This window comes from Nicotiana attenuata, unplaced genomic scaffold (genome assembly GCF_001879085.1).
Source record: "Nicotiana attenuata strain UT unplaced genomic scaffold, NIATTr2, whole genome shotgun sequence".
NCBI classification, from domain to species: Eukaryota; Viridiplantae; Streptophyta; class Magnoliopsida; order Solanales; family Solanaceae; genus Nicotiana; species Nicotiana attenuata.
This window is the reverse complement of record NW_017672443.1, coordinates 19950-33283: the sequence shown is the minus strand read 5'-3', so window position 1 is coordinate 33283 and position 13334 is coordinate 19950.

Genomic DNA, 13334 nt, shown 5'->3' with positions numbered 1-13334 from the left:
TCCAAATATAAAAGAGTCGCAATTAAGAACAATCAACATGCCAAATAAAACTCACTTATTCCTAAGCGATTCTATTAAACAAGGTTTAAAGCCTTGAGTCTTTGATATTTACTTCTACCAAATTCTAACCCACTTTCCCAAGCAAAGTAAGAATTTAATGGCACTTGTTAATGTTTGCAACCACCAACAATAAATGAAGAATGAGAAGTAAATAAATATCAACCATATATATATATATATATATATATATATTCAATCTTAAACACCCATTAACATAACACCCATTTAGGGTCCACAACCTTAGTATTTAAAGTTAGCTACACATAATAAAATACAAAAGGATGAGAATATTTAATGCCATAAAGCTTACAAAGTGCAAGATTCTTCCTTTAAAAGCTTCCAAAAGAGAGGAATAATAAAGCCTTCTAATGTAGCCCCAAAATCAGACAAGTTGCCCCTACAAAACCCCCAAAAAATCTATTTATAGTGGGTCAAAATTCAGGACAAAAATACCCTTTTCGGTTAAATATGCGACCGCATATCTGTCGCATAACAGACATGCGGTCTGCATTCTTGACATGGCCATCGCATTTGCGAACCCTAGTTTCCAGGCCTTCATCGCATTCACATTTTGCGGTCCGCATTGCAGATATGCGATCGCTTTTCGCATCGCATTTTCCACCTTCAGCAACCTTCATGACGAGTTTGTGGTCCATTATGCGGCCCGCAAACACGTTATGCGATTGTAGATTGGACCGCATTTCTTGCACTGGACTTTGGCCAACTAACTGTTGTGGTTTGCGATTTCCTTGTGCATTATGCGGCCCGTATGTTGGATTTGCGGTCCGCATTTCCACATTTGCGATGCATTTTGTTCTTTTCTTGTCTTTTTTGTGGCTTTTTCATTTCATTTTCATGCTCTTATGTCCTTAATCCTCATACACTGCAAAAACACTAAAATTACATAAGTATACAAGATAATTGCATTTAAACAAGATAAAATCTAAGCAATTTGTAATAAATGTGCCGAAGGATATTAAATGTGCCGAAATCCTCCGGCACATCCACACCCCCAACTTAAACTCATGCTTATCCTCAAGCAACTAAAACAATACTATCATATTCTAGACTCCATCTACAAGATATGAAACAATAGTGACCGTGGACGGTGTTCGTTGTCAGTACTACAAGCATGCATTTTCGATTGTTTACCCTTCCTGAATCATCAATATTTACAATGAAACTAATCAACTTGTGAAACTTTTAGCCTCGACCAATTTGACAAAATATTACCCTCAGTTGAGTGCACTTGCATTTGACTCAAAAACTCAACTTCTGTCCAACCTCACAATTCATGTGCCCTTACTAGAAAGAAAGTCCCAAACTCACAATTATTTACAATGACAACATAATGGGACGAGTTTACAAATACACTCACTCTCAAAAAGAGTTTCAAGTGTTACAACATACCATACCATACGCTTGCCCTTATTTTAGTTCATCACTTTATTCTAAGAACGTTCGGTTGGAGATCCCATAAGGACTTTTTAAGCTTGTAATGTAGGTTTAGGGAATGGTCGGATAACATTTGGGTACAAGTGACTATACCCTCCTTGAATATTACTCACATTTTTCTTTCTTGTTGCTCTTTGCTTCTTTTCAAACCACATAGTCCTCATTAGCTTCTACTTTTCCAACATTGAGCCACCTCAACTGCCTCCTTAATTTTCCTCAAGACTCCATGTATATATATACTCACAACTCTTTTATCTTTTTTTTTCTCTTTTTTTTTTTTTGCTTTTGGAGCTTGAGTAGTTTCACACTTTGAGGTACACTTTCCTACACTCACTGCACAACCTTGCCAATTTCCGGCTTGACACCACACCCCCAACTTAGGCTTTTAGCCTCATTCTCAATGTTCAAGGAGGGACGGGTTAAGAAGAGGGAATCATTTTACAAAAAGGGAAAGGTTTGTAATGAGGTAGCCAAAGAAAAGGTTAAAGGCTCAAGTGGGGTGACTAGTGATACTATCTGTACAATGGGTGGCTTGAAAGGCTAACTGGTTTTCTAAAATTACAAAGACGGCCTAAGGTCATTTCTCCAACCAAATGTAATTATTATAAGCATCGAGAAAGCAACCGGGCAAGTTCTAGATAGAAGAAGTAAACACAAGAATTATATACACAAAGACTCACACACATGGAACACGAACTGTTTGGCTCAACATAGTTTTTAGCCCTCGAATCAACACATGGCAACTCAAAGCTTTCATCATATAAACAAGTATAACTCTAGGTAGACATAGAGTCACAGAGCGAGCCTCACGTTCACACAATTGATATCTCTTTTTTTTTTTTGTATTAATGGAAGGGTATAGGCTATATACAGACACAGATGCTTGAAACTAGACAATTACACCAAACTGGTCAACATGTTTCATCCTACAGTCCTGGTTCTACTATTACACCCTTGGAAAAGAACCCAGCGAAGAAAAACCAAGGGGAATTCATTGCTAATTACTAAAGATAAACATACAACTATCTACTTATTTTGTTTTTTTTATATATACAAAGATAACTTATGTACTAAAACCACACCACACCAATATATAGAGACTTATAAAACACAAATATATACAGAAGTTTGCTTATATAGCACAAAAGCATCAATATGTATAACAGTTGGATTCACAAAAATTTATACAAGGCTATCCCACCCCCAACTAAAAACATGCATTGTCCCCAATGCATAATAATGTAAAACAGAGTTTAGGGGCTCCCTGAGGCGCACTAAGCGCTATGGGAGTCGGAAGCCGGCTGAATGATGGTGGAGTCACCCTCTAATGCTGAAGGTGGGACCGATGAGATCTCGGCCTGAAGAGTGACCACCACTGATGGAGGACGGATCTCTGGCTGACCCAATACTAGAATTGGGGCCTGTGAGCTACTAGCCTCGCCCGTTGATGGCTGAGTGGTCGATGGATCTGCAGGGGCGACCATATCTGCTAGTGAATGTGCTATTGCAACCTGAATTGCTGCTTGTTCCTTATCCTCAACTGTAGAGGAAGAAATCCGCTTACCCTTCTCCTGAGGGCCATTATCCTCCTAGGACCATGAATCCTCCTCAGTCTCTCCCTCGTCTGCTTCCCCACCTTCGGACTCTGTTGAATGTCCGGAATCCTCCTCCGAAGGAATGTCAATATGTGCAGGGGGAGCTGGAGGCTGGGAAGCCCCGACAGTTGGAGGTGCAATATCTGTCATCAGTGTGGAGAAGTCAAGATCCAGGCCAGGTGCTGCTGTGTCTTCTCCCTGCTCAACTTCCTTGGGCAGGAAGGATGATAGATCGAACTCCAGAGGCTGCATCTTGTGGAGTTCAGGCTTCATAGTGGCAACTTCCTCCCGGAGCTTTGGTAAGTTACTAACCTCACCCTATTTATCTTCTCAACCCTCAACTCAAGCTGTTGCAGGCGATCCCCGTAAGATGTTTGTTGTTGTTGGAGTGCTGTCATTGAGAACTGTATGGGAGTCAAGGCCTGTCGGATGAGGGTGGGCAATTTCTTCAGAAGCTGGTCTACCTTAGCATTGGCATGCTGAGCTATGTGACCAAGCCTCGAGACGGCTGGCAGTGCAGCAGAAGGCTGAGAAATGGTGGACTGAGAGGTGGGTTGTGAAGTGGAAGTGGATGCAACTGGGGCCAGAGGGGGCACAAGAGTCTGGGAATCTGAAGGCTCTACATCATCTCGAACCTAAGCCTGAACCTCTGGGGGAGAAACAACATCACTAATGCGCGTGATATCAATATCCTTCAGCGCCTTCGCTGTCTTGTCAGTATGTGGCATGGTGGGGACTTTCACAACCTTACAGAGGGATGTGATCAAGCAGGGGAATGGAAGTGAAGTGGCTGTATGCTTTGCCTTGATCCCTAACTCTCGGAAGATAAGAGCACCCACATCAATCTTGATTCCTGCCATAATGCATGCAATGAGTAGAGCTTTCTCAATGCCTAGGTCAGTCTCATTTCTAGACGGTATCAGTCGAGAGGTAACAAAGCTAAGCCAAAATCTACCCTCTCGTGTGAGATCCTCCTTGAATATTTTGTGCACAGGGTTGATCCAAGCAGGCGTCCCCTTTTCTATCACAGAAGCTATCCAACTACACTCAATTCTCTCGGTTTGCCCATTCGGCGGCATATTCAGCTTTGCCCGAGCTCCAGCCAGGGAAGTAAAACTCATTGATTGTTTCACTGCTGCAGAATACACTCTTCCCCCTAACTAGTACAGTGTCATAGAAAACCCTATTGCGCTTGTAGTGAGCAGTCTTGGAGGCTCCATACGAGGCATGAAACTCAAGGACAAGAGTTTCATTATAGTCCTCCGGTAGCTCAGTGAAGCACTCCCATTTTCTTGCTTTGATGTTCTCCCATATGTGGGGGTACTGCTCTTGTAGCCCATTCAAACTCAGTTGTTTTTCAGCCAGGATTTTCCGTTTGGTCAGCCCTTCTCTATATAGCGCCCTAGACCCTTCGACCCCAAATCGGAGCTGGAAGTCATCTCCGCTTTTCCTTCTTTCCTCAGCTTGTAGGTCAACTGAGGGCAAGGTCTCCTCCTCATCAGACTGGGAAGGAAGTGTAACATTAGGGTCCGTTCGTGAACGTTTTGCTTGTGATACTTGACGATTGGAAGAGGCCCTTTTCTAAGCAGAGGCTGTATGTTTGTTGGGAGCCATATCTGCACAGAAGTGAAATATGAGCAACATGGTAGGCAAAAATGAAAAGAAAACAGAAAAACTAAAAAATTTAAGTCTGCGACAGGTTATGCGATCGCATAACCACTATGCGGACCGCAAACTTGTCGCAAACTTTTAGACAATTGAAATGATCTAAGTATGCGATGGGTTATGCGATCGCATAACCATTATGCAGTTCGCATAAGCATCGCATACTTTATTACTTAGAAAACAAAATCACAAAATGCGATCGCAAAATCCATCGCAAAGTTGGATTTGCGATCGCAAATTGGCCGCAATCAGCATGATATAAAATTGGGTCTTCTGTCTCAGTATGCGGTGACTTTGTGGTCTACATATCAATTATGCGATCGCAAAGTCACCACATTTTGTCATCTTCTTCAGCCAGCTAGGGTTTCCTTTTGCGGCAAAAATGCGGACCAATTTCGATTATGCGATTCGCAAAACTCATCGCTCCGAATGTTTGAACTTAACCCTCAACAATGGCGAACCTAATTTTTACTACCCAGCACCCCAAACACACTACCGAACCAAGAACACCATTACATTAAGAACAGATATCCGACTACAAAACATAAATAAAATGAAAACAAAAATAGGAAATCGAAACAAAAACAAAATTGAAATTAAAGCGTGCAAGGATGAAATCGAGACAAGCAAAACATACCAGTGATGAGTTTATGAGCACACTTGGGAGATGATTTCACATGTGTTTGCCTTACGTTCGTGATGCACTAGCCGTGTTTCCTTCTCTGTTCCTTTTTTCTCGTTTGGTTTTGTTTCTGATAATGAAAAAAGTTTTCTTTTTGTTTTGGATGAATAGATGCGAAGGACGTACCTGAGCGATTTGCGATGGGTAAGTCACCGCATAACACACTATACGACATCATAAGTGTTATGCGGTGGATTCAATTGAGTTGCTGGAGGGCCAAAAATACGGTGCACTTATGCGATCGCATAGTGGAAATACGGTCCGCAAAGTGCACCACCTTGTCACGTTCTTATCACCTATTTTAGCCAAACACACTATATGGGTGTGCGACCACAATGCGGTCCACATAGTGAAAATGCGACCGCATATGTGTAGCAAACTTCCCAAGGTGATTTTTTCCCTTTCTCATGCAATCTTACCCAGTGTTATGATCTTTTGAATCCCCTGCACTCTAACACACACTTTAAATTGCTCAATTAAATCTATCTAACAAAAATTAAAAATTTAAAGGCCAAAAAGGGTGTTACCACACATGGGTTGCCTCCCACGAAGCGCTTGATTTAACGTCGCGGCACGATGAAGTTGGCGTTCCTTAGGATTCATTCATTGGTCGGGCATGGACCATCTTTGAGAGCCAACTGCTCCACCAAATGTTTTTCTCCATCTGTGCCCAAGTAGTTCTTGACTCGCTGACCGTTCAATTTGAANTTTACTTCTACCAAATTCTAACCCACTTTTTCAAGCAAAGTAAGAATTTAATGGCACTTGTTAATGTTTGCAACCACCAACAATAAATGAAGAATGAAAAGTAAATAAATATCAACCAATCATTATATATATATATATATATATATATATATATATTGAATGTTAAACACCCGTTTAGGGTCCACAACCTTAGTATTTAAAGTTAGATACACATACTAAAATACAAAAAGATGGGAATATTTAATGCCATAAAGCTTACAAAGTGCAAGATTCTTCCTTTAAAAGCTTCCAAAAGAGAGGAATAATAAAGCCTTCTAATGTATCCCCAAAATTAGACAAGATGCCCCCACAAAACCCCAATAAATCAATTTATAGTGGGTCAAAACTCGGGACAAAAATCGGACAAAAATACCCTTTTCGGTTAAATATACAACCGCATATCTGTCGCATAACAGACATGTGGTCCGCATTCTTGACATGGACATCGCATTTTCAAACCTTAGTTTACAGGCCTTCATCACATTCACGTTTTGCGGTCCGCATTGCAGATATGCGATCGCATTTCGAGTCGCATCTTCCACCTTCTGCAACCTTCATGACGAGTTTGCGGTCCATTATGCGATCCGCAAATACGTTATGCGATCGCAGATTGGACCGCATTTCTTGCACTGAACTTTGGCCAACTAACTGTTGTGATTTACGATTTCCTTGTGCATTATGCGGCCCGCATGTTGGATTTGCAGTCCGCATTTCCACTTTTGCGATGCATTTTGCTCTTTTCTTGTCTTTTTATGGATTTTTCATTTCATTTTCATGCTCTTAAGTCCTTAAACCTCATGCACTGCAAAACACTAAAATTACATAAGTATACAAGATAATTGCATTTAAAACAAGCTAAAATCTAAGAAATTTGTATTAAATGTGCTGAAATTCTCCGGCACGTCAAAGACCTAAAAAGCTACTTATCTAGCCCTCATTTGTTGTCAAAACCGAAGGAAGTGGAACAACTGTTAATCTATTTGGCGTTTTCGAAAGTAGCGATAAGTGTTATTTTGGTCCGAGAGGAGGAAGGTATGTAATTTTGTGTTTATTATGTTAGTAAAGTTTTATCGGGAGCGGAGACACATTATCTGCACCTCAAAAAATTTGCCCTAGCTCTCATAGTTGCCTATTGAAAGCTTAGGCCTTATTTTTAGTGTCACCATATAGCTATTGCAATAACTTTTCCGTTGAGTAATGTCCTTCATAAGCCTGAATTATTGGGTCGTTTGATTAAATGAGCATTCAAAGTTAGTGAATATGACAATTAGTACAAACCCATGACTGCGATCAAGTCATAGGTTTTGGACGACTTCATGGCTTATTAATGCCTTTAGCTTCTAAAGAAGCAGTGCTTATATAGGGGATACTATCAGGTGTTTGGACCTTGTTTACGGATGGATCTTCCAACGTAAAAGGGTCCAGTCTCGGGATAGTATTAATCACTCCTTCGGGAGAAATACTGAGGAAGGCTATTAGAACTATGACATTAACCAACAATGAAGCCGTGTATGAGGCTTTAGTTGCATGATTTGAATTAGCTCGGGCACTAGGCTATGAGGTGATCGAGATAAAGTGCGACTCCCAACTGGTAGTGAACCAGGTGTACAGAATTTTCGACACCAAGTAGGAATGCATGAAACTATACTTGATTAAGGTTCAAGTATTACTAACCTACTTTTGCGAATGGTCTATTATACAAATTTTGAGGGAAGAAAACGTGGAGGCAGACGCATTGGCCAATTTTGGGTCATCCATAGAAATGAAAGGAACTGATTCTGGTGCGATCGCTCAACTACTGCAATCAGTATTAGATGTGAACGGATATTGTGAAGTTAACTCAACCAACCTAATTTGGGATTGGAGAAATGAGTTTATAGAGTATTTAAGGCATGGAAAATTGCCTGAATATCCAATGGCATCCCGAGCACTGAGAGCTAAAGCAGCTCGTTATTGTCTTTTTGGCGGTCAACTATACGAGACATCTTTTCAAGGGCCATTGGATCTATGTTTGGGGACATTAGAGGCTGATTACGTGATAACGGAAGTTCATGGAGGAGCCACTCCGGTGCAGACTCGTTGGTTTTCAAACTGTCAAGGGTTGGCTACTATTAGCACCAGATTGAGAAAGATGCAAAGACATTTGTACAAAAATGTGATAAATGCCAGTGTCATGCACAATTAGTGCATCAACCGGAAAAACTTTTGCATTCAGTGATTTCACTATGGCCATTTATGAAATGGGGAACATACAAAGTTGATCCCTTACCAGAAGGACCTGGGCAGGTAAGATTTCTTTTGGTTTTAACTAATTATTTCACTAAATGGGTTGAAGCAAGTTCCTACAAAAAGATCGGAGAACGAGAAATGATGGATTTCATATTAATTCACATCATATGTTGGTTTGGAATACCAAAAGAAATCACTAGATGCAATAATCCGCAATTTATAAATTCTAAAATTACAAAGTTTCGGAAGGTTTGAAGATCAAAAGAATTACATATTCTCCGTACCATACAAGTCCTAACAGATAAGCAAAGTCTACCAACAAAATAATATTTCAAAACCTCAAAAAGAAGTTAGAATATGCTAAAGGAACTTGGCCAGATGAGCTACCAGGTGTGTTGTGGGCATATCGAACAACGGCAAAATCGAGCACGGGTGAAACACCATTTTCACTTGTATACGGTGCAAAAGCTTTGATCCCTGTGCAGATTGGGGAACCAACTACAAGATATTTCCGAGCAAACGAAGAAGAAAATAATGAAGCACAGCTGATCAAACTGGATTTAGTTGAAGAGCATCCAAACCTGGCGTATGTGAGGATGGTGGCACAAAAACAAAGGACGAAAATATATTATAACCGTAGAGCAAATATTCAATATTTCAAATTTTGAGATTTAGTTTTGAGAAAGGTAACTCAAAGTACTCGAGAATTAATGCTAGGAAGTTCGGACCAACGCGGGACAAACCTTATCAGATTTCTGGTATGACCAGAAAAGGTTCATATCAACTGAATAATCAAAAAAATATCAAATTGCCAAGCAATTAGAATGTGACTCACCTCAAAAGGTATTATTTCTGAAGATCCTTACTAATTCTGAAAGTATGCGCTGCACTTTTTTTCTCTTCATCGAGTTTTTGTCCCAATTGGATTTTTCTGGTAGGGTTTTTAATGAGGCAACAATGTAAAGCATACTACAAAGAAAGGGTCATCGGCAATAGAAAAATCTCCAGTGTTCGAATTCTCATACTTAGCATCTGAATGCTAGGATGGAGCCATTACATATTAAGGCACTGAAAGTGTTACGAAGATCGGGACTATTAGAATCGGGTTAATTGTCTTATCAAGATCGAGGACTGCATGATCAGCCCCGAAGAGTAATAAGTTGTAAAAGTTAGCCACAGTATTTTCATAATTGTACTTTTAAAGATGTAAGGAATGAATCAAAGTTCTTTTGTTTTTATCTTTTTTCTTATTTAAATGATAAGTTAATTTATTTTGAAAGTTAGTTAAAACTTCATATAGTTGTGCCGGAATGAACATGAGACGTCCTATTCAAGAGCACCATAAACATAAAGGCCCTCTGCTATGAAGCCCTCATAGCTAAAGGGTAGATTACAGAAGTATGAATACTTGGGATAAAAAGTTATCAGATGTATAATTCACGAGTTTTAACAGTTAAATAAAAATAAAAGAGAATATTTCTTGCACAATATTTAAGCAAAATTTATCTTTCACTACCTAATATACCAAACTCAATAAAGAAGTTTGGCATAGTTACAAAAGGAAAAAATAATAAAATATATACATCAGTTATTTTTGCTACCAGAGCCCAAAGGGAGAGAAGTGTCTTCATTTTCCTTTTTAGGAGAATGTTTTTCCACTTCATGTTCGAGTTCCTCTTCAACTTCCTCTTAGGTTCCAGAATATAAGGAGATAATATTTGAAGATTCAGAAGCAGCGCGCCGAGCAGGGATATTTTCGAGAGCATGCTTAACGGCAACAGTTGTCTCCAATTCACAAGCTGTGGCAATGTAGTCATCGATGTTTGAAATGCCTTGTTTGGTTCCAGAGTCTTTCTCTTCATGTGATAAATGATGTAGGTTTTCTCGAGGAGGATAGAATCTTCCTGGTCTTGGAGTTTAGTTCAGAGTTTTGCAATTTTTGTTTGGAGCTTATCATTTTCAACGTTCACAATGTTGATCCTGGAATCAAACTCAACATTGGTTCTCGCATGAAGTTGGTTATGCTCCATGAACCATTTGAGCCTTTCTTCTATTTTGTATTTCTTCTCCTCAACCACATTAGCTTCTTCGATTTTCAAGCGTAAGTTTGCTTCGAAGTTATTGACTTGCTTCATAAAAGTAGACTTTGATGACATCGACAACATATCTCGATGAGAGATATGATACCTCTCGGTCAGAGAGTGATTTTGCCCAATTTGGCTTTCTCAAGTCCAAATGGGTATCAAACAAAATTGTTGATGTGAGCTCAAGTCGGGTTCTTACTATCTCTAGTTTGAACCCTTTAATTAGGCAAATCAATCTCTCAATTAACCTAATTCCTTGTTAGCCAAGTTATCCTAGTCTAGGTCCATCTTTCTCAAGTAGAGACTAAGTAAAAAAGGCATGAATCAATATTTGCAACCATTAACTCCCAAATTGAAGGACGAACTAAGCCAAATAATTAACACCCAATCATAAACAAGCATTAAGTTAAATTTCCATAAGGTTTACAAACTAGGTTTGGGTCACAACCTAGTAAGAATCTAGCTACTCATAACGGAAATTGCCGGAAAAAGAAAAGCTAGTTAAACTCATAATTAAAGATAAAAATGTTAAAATATAATGTTTAAACACTCAAATGAGAGGAAACTGTTACATCCCATATTTTCGTACATAAATGTATGCTATAGGAAAATTGGCGAAAGCTCGGGAATGAAATATTACATCTCGCATTTTCGTACGTTAAGCTTCATCGTAAGTTAATCGACATAAGTTCGGCAATGAGATTATTTTAAGATTATAAGCATTTTATGCTATTTCAAAGAAGTAATGAGTAAATTCGTGAAGGTGAGAAGGTAAGCAAATCGAAGAAAAAGAAATTCGTGAAAGTATGGCATTTTGGGATAAAATACGGCCCGAGCTAAAATACCCGGTACTTATGGACTAGTACCATACAAGGTACCACATGGCCATGATAGTAAGGTGTATAAGGTGTGTTAAAAGTGAGTAGTTTTTAAGTAATTTGAGATAATTCTCAATTATATAGATATTCGTTAATTGTGGATTATTGATGAAAGATTAACCATGTAATTAAGGAATAAGTGGATAAATTTTTAGATAAGCCTTATGAAAAAAACGTGGCAGCCATACATGTGCAAACTAATGACTATCAATGTCACATGAAATGTGGCAAAAATTTGAAGGAATTAGTGGCCAACTAAGCCATCAACGTTGGGCCCACTCTCTTTAAATAAAAAAGGAACCATCTTCCTACATCATTGAAGAAAAATAGCAATGTCCAACGTGAAGTATTAAAGTGTCCAAACATGAAAAACTCTCTGAATTGTCAAAATGTCCATACGTGAAAAACTCTCTTAATTGTCACAAAGTCCAAACGTGAAAACTCTCTGAAATGATACAATGTCCAAACGTGAAAACTCTCTGAAATGCTACAAGGTCCAACATGAAATGCTAATTCAAAGAAAGCCCCGTATAATCTTTCTCAAGAATATTATACGGAGTTTAACTTGCTTCGATCTGCCGTTACGTGTTTTCGCAAAAGAGAATTGGTTCGGGTATGTTAAAGCTATTCCTTCTTTCCTTTTGGCATGATCCATATAATGCAAACTAAATGAGCAGATGTACAACTTTCATAAATAATCCTATTCATAGAAATGCTAGAGATACTTATATTCTTGATTCCCTATGTGTCATATTATTATATCATCTATTCATGTGTGACGACCCGGCCGGTCGTCTTAAAACTTTACGCCCCGATCCCCCATTAACTACTTCCCCTAAGTTCATTTCTGCTATTTTGATTTGCCAGGACGTTCGGTGTTGGGTTTCGGAGAGTTTTGGGACACTTAGTCCCTAAATGAGAACTTAAGTGTTGAAAAATGGTCCGTAGTCGGAGCAGTGTGAAGACGACCTCGGAATGGAAATCCGATGGTTCCTTTAGCTCCGTTAGGTGATTTTGGGGTTGGGAGCGTGTTCGGAATGTATTTTGGAAGTTCGTAGCTCATTTAGGCTTGAAATGTCGGAGTTTGAACTTTTGAAGTTTCCGGTCCGATAGTGAGTTTTTGATCCGAGGGTGGGATTGGAATTCCGGAAGTTGCAGTAGCTCTGTCATGTCATTTGGGATGTGTGTGCAAAGTTTCAGGTCATTCGGACGAGGTTTGGTTAAGTGTTTGATCGACAGCGTGTTTTATTAGAATTTGAAGTTCTTAGGCTTGAATCTTTGATTAATTCGGGTTTCCGGCGTTGTTTTAGGTATTTTTAAGATTGGTACAAGTTCGAATAAGGTATTAGGTGGTATTGGTGCTTTTGGTTGAGGTCCCGGGGGCCTCGGAATGATTTCGGGTGGTTAACGGGGAGATTATTGAAGTGTTGCAGCAGCTGGTTTTTCATCTTCTGGTATTCTCGCTTCTGCGGCTTGGGAACCGCAGAAGCGGAGCCGCATTAGCGGCTAGATCATCGCAGAAGCAGTTTGGGCAAAGTTTCCAGGCGTCGCAGATGCGGAGGAAATTCCGCAGGAGCGGCCTCGCATCTGCGAGAAGATAGCCGCAGATGCGGCCATTTAGCTTTTTTTTGGAACTGCAGAAGCGGTGGATAATCTGCACAAGCGAAACCGCATAAGCGGTTGACTGGACCGCAGAAGCGGATGTGGCTGTTTTAGTGAGAGTCGTAGAAGCGGCTCACTTTCCGCATAAGCGGGACCGCAGAAGCAGTCCCTTGTCCGCAGAAGCGGAAACACCTATTCAGAAAAGGGAATTTCGAGAGTTGAGTTTCAAAAATTGAAAAAAATCAATTGAGAGCTCGGGAGAGGACGATTTTGAGTGGGTTTTGAAGAGAAGATCATTGGGTAATGTTTTCTTAATCCCTGTTAGTTGCATTCCATC